The sequence below is a fragment of the Aedes aegypti genome, chromosome 3 (genome assembly GCF_002204515.2).
Source record: "Aedes aegypti strain LVP_AGWG chromosome 3, AaegL5.0 Primary Assembly, whole genome shotgun sequence".
Lineage (NCBI taxonomy): Eukaryota > Metazoa > Arthropoda > Insecta > Diptera > Culicidae > Aedes > Aedes aegypti.
The window spans coordinates 243,105,099-243,114,771 of NC_035109.1; positions in this window are offsets into that span (position 1 = coordinate 243,105,099).

Consider the following 9,673-nt stretch of genomic DNA (forward strand, 5'->3'; position numbering starts at 1 on the left):
TTTAAACCGAAGCCACCTTACGATTGTTACCAGGCCGAAGATATTTATAAAGAAGAAATGTAAGGCCTATGTACAATGAAGTAGTCTAAATTCTAATAAAATAAATTATATATATATATATATTTTTTTTTTATCTAGTTCGTTTATTTGAGGCTCAAATGCGTTTAACGCTTTACGGAGCCGAAATTCATTTTTTGTATTTTTATTACATACAATTAATTAGCTTTTTCAACATTAATATGGGATGGAGCCAGGGTACTCGTGGCAGCTCGAGGTTAGTGGTCACAATTTTTGAAGGAAGGACTGGGTAGGGATTGGAATCAGGGTTCTCAGCAGCTCATCCGGGAGGTATAACGTGGCATCTTGATTCTCGTTTCATGGCGTTGGTAGCGATTTCTTGCCGGTATTCGACTGCCGGATGGCCAGGATCCTCAATCCAACACAAAGTGGACAAAACACAAAAAAAAAAAAACTGGGGAAGAGAACACAAGAGAATTAAACTTTTATACAAGACGAGCGAAGAAAATCGTAAATTGCGACCATATAAATAAGATCGCGGGTGCCCAACACATCTCTAACTGGAACATAGGGTTGTCTACCTCGGGCCGCAAGGGTATCCAAAAGTTGCGCTCTGGAGGCGTCCATATCCGGGCACTGCCAAACTACGTGATCGATGTCATCATAACCGGAACCACACCTATTACAAACATTGCTCAGCGCGAGGTTAATCCTGTGGAGATGTGCATCTAGCGAGTAATGGTTGGACATAAGTCTTGACATCACGCGAATGAAATCTCGACTTATGTCCAAACCTTTCCACCAGGCTCGCAAGGAAACTCTAGGAATTATGGAATGTAACCACCGTCCCAGTTGGCCATTTAGCCAATCGCTTTGCCAACCGTGAAGAGAACTTTGACGTACTAAATGAAAAAATTCATCGTGTGAAATTCGTCTATCATAAATCTCACCTTCCTCAGCGCCCACCTTTGCGAGAGAGTCCGCCTTCTCATTGCCATAAATTAGGCAATGTGAGGGGACCCATACAAAGGTAATCTTGTATGATCTTTCGACCAGTGCACACATCTGCTCTCTTATTTTTGTAAGAAAGTAAGATGCATGCTTTACGGGTTTCATCGATCGGAGTGCCTCAACAGAACTGAGACTATCCGAGAAGATGAAGAAGTGGTCTGCGGGCATGTTTGAGATCATCCCCAAAGCGAAGTTGATTGCTGCCAGCTCAGCAACATAAACCGTGCAAGGTTCCTGAAGTTTTCGGAAGGCGGAAGAATTTTCATTGAAGACACCGAAACCAGTGGATCCATTTATACGAGACCCGTCAGTGAAATATCTCCTGTAGGAATCAACATTCTGGAACTTTGCGTTGAAAATACGTGGAATAGTTATACATCGAAGTTGATCTGGAATTCCATGAATAGCTTGTTTCATGGACACATCATATTCAACAGAGGAACTGTCATTGGTGAAGCGTACACGTGGAGGGTTATAACATGGAAGGCTAATGTCAGATGACATGTAGTAGAGATAAACTCTCATGAATTTTGACTGAGTGTTCAGTTTGAGCAATTCTTCAAAGTTTTCGATGACGAGTGTGTTGCTCACTCCACACTTAATAAGTATTCTTAGCGAGAGCTCCCAGAATCGGTTCTGTAGCGGTAAAACCCCTGCCAGAACCTCTAGGCTCGCATTATGTGTTGAGTGCATACACCCTAAGGCGATACGCAAACAACGATATTGAATTCGTTCCAATTTAATCAAGTGGCAGTTTGCTGCTGAGAGAAAACAGAAAGAGCCATACTCTAGAACAGAGAGAATGGTTGTTTTATAGAGTTTTATGAGGTCTTCCGGGTGAGCACCCCACCATGTTCCGGTAATTGTTCGTAGAAAATTGATCCTTTGTTGACATTTTTTCCGTTAAATACCTAATATGAGTTCGCCAAGTGCCTTTTGAATCAAACCAGACCCCAAGATATTTTGAAGTCAAAGACTGGTCGATGTCTGTTCCCAAAACCTTAAGCTTTAGTTGGGCAGGGTTCCGCTTCCTTGAAAATACGACCAGTTGAGTTTTTTGCGGAGCAAACTCGATCCCTAAATTTCTAGCCCAAGTGGATAGATTATCAAGGGAATTTTGCAATGGTCTTTGCAAGATTTCCGCTCGTGGGCCCTTCATAGAAACCACAGCATCATCTGCAAGTTGTCTTAGCGTGCATGGTTCTTCCAAACAGTTGTCAATATCTTTAACATAAAAATTATAAAGCAAGGGACTCAGACATGAGCCTTGGGGAAGGCCCATATAGCTAATTCTGGAAGTTGTCAGTTGACCGAGAGTGAAGCTCATGTGTTTTTCTGACAACAGATTGTACAAGAAATTATTCAATATTCCAGGTAGTCCACTATTGTGCAAATTTTCTGACAATATTTCTATGGAAACTGAATCAAAAGCGCCCTTAATATCCAAGAAAACCGAAGCCAGTTGCTCTTTGTCCGCAAAGGCTAGTTGAATATCTGATGAAAGCAACGCTAGACAATCGTTTGTTCCTTTGCCCTTGCGAAAGCCAAATTGTGTACTGGAAAGCATGTTGTTTGATTCGACCCAGTGGTCGAGTCGCGATAGGATCATTTTTTCGAACAATTTCCTTAAGCATGATAACATAGCGATCGGGCGGTATGAATTATGATCAGACGCTGGTTTCCCAGGCTTTTGAATTGCTATTACTTTGACCTGTCTCCATTCAGGTGGAACAATGTTGTGCTCCATGAATGAGTTGAACAGGTCAAGTAACCGTCTTTTAGCGATATCGGGGAGATTTTTAAGAAGATTGAACTTAATCATATCGCGTCCCGGAGAGGAGTTGTTTGATGAAAGAAGAGCCATAGAAAATTCCAGCATAGTGAATGGTCTGTCCAAAGAATCGTCTCTTGGAGTTTCCCAAAAAGGCGGATGAGCTGGAACTGAGTCAGGACAGACCTTTTTTGCGAAGTTGAATATCCATCGGTTGGAGTATTCGTCACTCTCATTTGAGGATGAGCGGTTTCGCATGTTGCGAGCCACTCTCCAAAGCGTCGTCATTGAAGTTTCTCGTGAGAGGCCATCGATAAAACGTCGCCAATAGCTACGCTTCTTCGCTTTAATAAGATTCTTCAGTCTTTTTTCGAGCTTCGAGTACTCTAAATAAAGTTCTGAGGTACCATATCTACGAAAAGCTTTGAAGGCATTAGATTTTTCTCGATACAACTGAGTGCATTCATCATCCCAACCAGGCGTGCCTGGTCGTCTTTTGAAGGATGCACTTGGAACTCGTTGTTTTTGGGATTCTAATGCACTTTTATAAATCAATTCTGTTAGGAATCGATACTCATCCAACGGTGGGAGAGTGTTGAATGATTCGATACCGAAAGTTACCGCTGATGCAAATTTTTGCCAATCGATATTCCTAGTGAGGTCAAAAGGAACCTGAATTGACTGTTCTGACCTTTCAGAATTATTTCTGATAGAGGTTATTATGGGCAAGTGATCACTACCATGGGGGTCATCAATCACCTTCCACATGCAATCGAATGATAGTGAACTTGAACCCAAAGATAGGTCAATGCGGCTTTCTTTGCCGTCGGATGAAATACGTGTCGCTTCACCTGTGTTCAAAATGTTCAAGTTGAAATCGTCGCATAAGTCATAGAAAATAGCCGCTCTATAATCGTCATAAGATTCGCCCCATCCAGTACCATGTGAGTTCATATCACCCAGTATTAAAACTGGAGATGAGAGCATGGAGACTGCATTCCAAAGAAGACGGCGGTTTATTGAAACTCTTGGAGGAATGTAAACAGAAGCTACGCAAAGATCTTTACCCTTTACGTTTATTTGGCAAGCAACGATTTCTATGCCTGGATGAGTCGGGATGGGGATTCTGTAGAATGAATGGCACTTTTTGATCCCTAAAAGCACACCCCCGTAATTATCATCTCGATCCTGGCGTATAATGTTAAAGTCGTAGAAGTTAAGATCATCTTCAGAAGAAAGCCATGTTTCACAGAGTGCAAATATATCACAATCGGAATTGTGAAGCAAAAACTTAAATGTGTCTAATTTAGGTTTTAGACTATGACAGTTCCACTGTAGCACAGTTATCATATCTTGTACCTCACTTGATGAATTAGCCATCGAAAGATATGATCGAAGCAAGGAGGGGCCACGAAATAGTTAATTCCCTGAGATACTCTTCTATTGCGGGGAGAAAAAGGTCGAGTATGCCTCTGAATGAGTCTGAAACTCCGAGGGCATCACATATGCGATCCACAAGGGCCGTAAAAGTTATCAGTCCTCGCTTGGCCCGGGGGGTTTTCGAGGAAGAGCAAGGGACTTCAGTAGCTTTTTTCTTGCTATCTTGTCTAGAGCTTCTTTTCGAAGTATATTTAATCGGTGGAGGCGGGGGCGTCAGATCTTTGCTGCAACACGGAACGGAAGCATCAAAGACCTGTTTCTTCGGGATTTTTAAATTTGCCCCACCTCCTTTGGGATTAGGCAAACTTCTGAGGGAAGATTTCAATACCTTACGGCGCAGTCCCGGAGAAGATGGAGACTTTCTTTTACCGGGTGCGTGTACCTCCGAAGAATCTCCCCCATCGGTTTCGTCGTCGTTCGCTTCATCGGAAGACAACTCTTGAAAAGAGTTACCAACTGGGATGGCTGATGAAGACTCTTCTGCGGATTTTTTTAAAGATTTTACCATTTCCGCATATGTCTTCTTGGAGCGCTTCACAATGGAGCGACTCTCATTTCGAATGCGCCTTTTGTATGCCGGGCACTTCTGCAAGTCATGAAGATCCTCACGACAGTAGCTGCATTTTACAGCTTCCTGTGTGCAAGCATCTTCCAAGTGAGCTTGGTTGCATTTGCCACAACGGGGCTTGTTGTCGCAAAAGCTAGCACTATGACCAAGCTGTTTGCAGTTGGTACAATTAAATACCTTCGGCACGTATAGGCGCACTGGGTAAAAAACACTATCGATGCAAACAAATTTCGGGAGAACGGAACCAGGAAAAGTTACACGAAACGAGGCTGACGGCGAAAACACTTTCTTATTTCCTTCCATGGAAACTGATTGCAATTGTTTACAATCCAGTATAGCCACATCAGGAATGGACCGGTTCTCAAAAATGCCTTTGCCAGTCTTAATGTCTTCACATGTCAGACTCGCGTCGATAATTTTCCCTTCCACCTCGACCTCTCTGGCGGGTATGTAGATAAAGTACTCCACAGTAAAAGCCTCATGCTGAGCAATCTCATTCGCTGCTTTGTAACTAGGTGCAGTTACACGCAGCTTGGATTGCTTCACTTGGTGAATAACGGTCCCAGGATATTTACGCGTCAGCTCTCTAGAGATCGAGAGCACATTCAAAATCTTATTTTTGCGCCGGAAATAGACAACCCAAGGCCCAGCCGAAGACGGTTGATAAAACCGCGTTCGAGCAACGAGATCTTTAGGAGGCGTATCGCCTCCATCCGATTCGTCCATGCGGAAAAGAATTCAACCGCAACCAAATAATAAAAAATAATAATAATAATAATAAAAAAAAACAAAAAAATGCAGAAAAAAAATTAACCTATCAGTGGACTATTTTGTACACACCTCCCCTAAATAGGCAAAATAAATTAACAAAAAAAATAAAAATCGAGAAAAAAAAACTTAACCAATCAGTGGGCTATTTTGTACCCAACTCCCCTATACGGCCGAAATTGCACCGGGAGAGAGACAGAGGAGAAACAACAAACAACCTTGAACTCAACACTGTTTGCTCGGAGATGCGAAAGCAATTCAATAGATGTGGAGTAGGTATACAAATTGATACTTATCCGTTCCCGTTCGATGACCGCTGCTGGTCTGCTACACTGATGTATGCGGGGAACCAATCACCGGGGGATGATGGCGATAATATCAATCAAATGGTGGCACGATACCAGTTGACCTTTGCCAATCTGGTTCGCTTCCTTCACGGTGCGCGGTCTATAGCACTACAGAAGTAAACTGCACTGGTAAAAACCCACTCGGGCGGTGGGAGAAAAAACCAAAAAAAAAAAGAACTACCGACTGCCAAAGACTGAACTGTCTTGTTCAAGCGCACAGCAAGGAATGAAAATTATATTTTAGCTTTATCTGATACACATAAATACTGTCCACATTATCTGCTGAAAGAACTTCAGTGACGGTTTCGCCTGGCAACAAACTAAAGAATTCTTCAATGGTTACGACGGAAGAATTACCTGAAGTAAACATGGAAACTGCATGCACAGTTTGCGGAAACGTAGTGAAAAACCCGGATTGCGTAAAATGTTGTGGCCGCAAACAGTTTTGTGTCAAGCAGGTTCGAGCGCGACGGTTTCGACACCTAACCCAAATTGTAAATGTAGAGGTTGTGCAGATAAAACTCGAGCAAAGGAGCTAGAGTTAGATCTCCAACAACTAGAAGATGAAATAACTCTAGAAAGAAATTACCTACGGAAGAAATACAATCTACTCCGTGAACATACAAAATTACTTCAGAGAGATGTCAGATGCTCAGAAGATTCAGCGAATAGAACGGGTCAGTCAGCCAACTCTCAAAAAAGTGAACAACATGCCAGTGGTTCTCAAGTCACAAGCGAGACATCACTTCAAAAGTTAATGGCGAGACAAATAATTCCATCTGATCTACCAAAATTCGCAGGCCACCCTGAAGATTGGCCAATTTTTATAAGTAGTTACAACTATTCAACGAAAGAATGTGGGTTTAATAATGTTGAAAACCTCATAAGATTGCAGCGTTGTCTTACTGGCCCTGCAAGACTGGCGGTAAGTAGTAAACTGTTACTACCTGAATGTGTACCTCAAGTCATCGCCGCTTTGAAACTATTGTACGGTAGGTCAGAAATATTAATAGCATCGTTACTATCCCGAATTAGAGAAATTGATCCTCCAAACGGAGATGACTTGAATTCACTTATCTGCTTCGGAATAGCTGTACAAAATCTAACCGATCATTTGGTGGCTTCCGAGCAACAAAACCATCTTATGAACCCTTGCCTTCTACAAGAGATGGTTGGTAAATTACCACCTCATTGGAAGCTGCAATGGGTTGCACATAAACGTAAATATAATACCGTTACACTAACAACGTTCAACGAATTCATGTCGGACGTAGTAATAGCTGCAAGCCAAGTCACAACACAAATAATTGGATTCGAGAGCTCTGATTATCGTAACAATACTTCACGAGAAGCTTGTGAGGAAGACGAAAGTGAAACGGATTTCAGTGAAAAGGAAAGCTTCAGTGAAGGAACCAGTCGACGACAGCGAAAAAGGTGTCCTGTTTGTAAAGACGTGACTCATCGTTTAGAATATTGTAAAATATTCAGAACAGCTCAAATCGGACAGCGTTGGAACTTTGTAATAAATCGTCGTTTGTGTTCTTGTTGTTGGAATCGTCATTTACCGTGGCCATGCAACACAGTCAAACAATGTGGTGTTCAGGGATGCAAGCTCAAACACCATCCTCTACTCCACTCGGTGCCAACAGATTTACGTGAAACAAGTGGAACGTCTAAACGTTTGCATTAATATGTATGGCTGGAAAAACTGGCGAAGTGACGTTAATCATCTAAAGATCAACTGTAATAGCAACAACTTTAAATTGAGAGTCTAAATTCGATAGTTGAAAAAGCAATGATACTAGGTAGATTGAAGCGACAATTTGAACTCAATGGTGTCCAAGAAATAGGGAACGAAGATTGAACTAATGCAAGCTAGGCTGGGGTATTTACGTATGAAATGTAACACAATTTTTCTTTAAGATTTTTGTTACACTCCTTATAAATGTGTCGTATTACGGGGGGGGGGGAGAATGTTATGACGAAAAATAGTGGCGATACCCTGAACAGCTATAGAGTCGTTATTGGCTGCATGTAGATGTAAACTCCATTGATCGAACGTCAAAACAGAATAGTTATGACAGAGTAAACTATGCTATACTATATCTATGTTACCTAGATATGTAATAGTCAAGTGAAGTCTAAATTTTGAAATTTATATTTGATCCGGTTTAAACCGAAGCCACCTTACGATTGTTACCAGGCCGAAGATATTTATACTGAAGAATTGTAAGGACTATGTACAATGAAGTAGTCTTAAATTCTAAAAAAATAAATTATATTTTAGCTTTAGCTGATACACATAAATACTGTCCACATTATCTGCTGAAAGAACTTCTGTGACGGTTTCGCCTGGCAACAAACGTCACTAAATTTTTAGTGACTATCTTGGGAATGGGATTCGATCCCAGGTCCTAGGCGTGAGATTTGAACGTAAAGTGCTGGGACCAATACTCGGCGGTAAATTGGAAATGGCATCTGGCGGCGTCGCATGAATCACGAGTTATACCAAGTCTGTAGGCAAGTACTCGAATGTTGTGAACACTGCATGCTCTGATTCAACATCCGCTTCTAGTATCGACGTCCGGCCGTTCGTTTGCGGCCATTACACAGCCGATCCAAACTACATCGCTGCATATCCTCTGGAATGCGCTTCACCAGGACGCACGAACCGACGCTCAATGGAAGTCCCTAACCCGTCCAACTCAGTCGAGCCCCGCCGCCAGCATCAACTCAGCCGTCCTGGTCCTGTTGTTGAGACTGAGGAAAGGGGCTTCCACCGCGCTCCTTTTGGCAAGTATTGTAGTGTTAGCTTCACATCACAAACTGAAACCATTTCTGCTCTCAGCAACGATCCCTCGCATTCGAATAATATCGAAACGCAGAGTCATCCCGGCCCTGTGTTTGGGGATATGGAGGGGATATACCAGTCTATAACCTCAGGCTACTCCAGTGACGAAAATTATGCCCGAAATTCTACATCACAACCGTGGCGCATCGTGGAAAGCATTTTGGAAGCCCCCGGCTCTTCTGCCTCAGTCGTGCCTACTCCAGCCCTCGCTCATCACAGTCGCCTCGGTCCTGATGGCAATTGTAGTCCGGGGGTCTTCCAACCTGCTTTGGCAGGCAAGTACATTCACGATTTGGCCCATACCTCGCCTGATTCCGCTTCAAATTTCAGCAGCATGGCCGGATCCACCAACACTTCGCCTCTTACATCCCGGGTGAGCAGCCAACAAGACATTATCGTATACTATCAGAACGCCGGTGGTATTAACAGCGATGTGGACGAGTTTTGCGTAGCTGTTTCGGATAACGTTTACGACATCATTGTAATCACGGAGACGTGGTTGGACTCCCGCACTCTATCTCGTCAGGTATTTGGTAATGATTATGAGGTATTTCGCTGCGATCGCAATACCAATAACAGCCGCAAAGCAAAAGGTGGAGGCGTGTTAGTTGCGGTAAGATCTACATTCCAAGCTAGAGAGCTCGAGAATGAAGCTTGAAGGAGCTTAGAGCAGGTGTGGACGTCGATAAAGCTAGGTGATCGTACGTTATTTCTGTGCGCCTTGTACATTCCGCCTGATCGTGTACGCGATCGAGCCCTTGTCGAAACTCATTGTCAGTCAGTTCTTTCTGTTATTGAAATGGCTAATGCAACCGATGAACTCATCGTGATCGGTGACTTCAACCTACCTGGCATATCATGGAAAACGTCTCATAGCGGCTTTCTTTTTCCGGATGTGA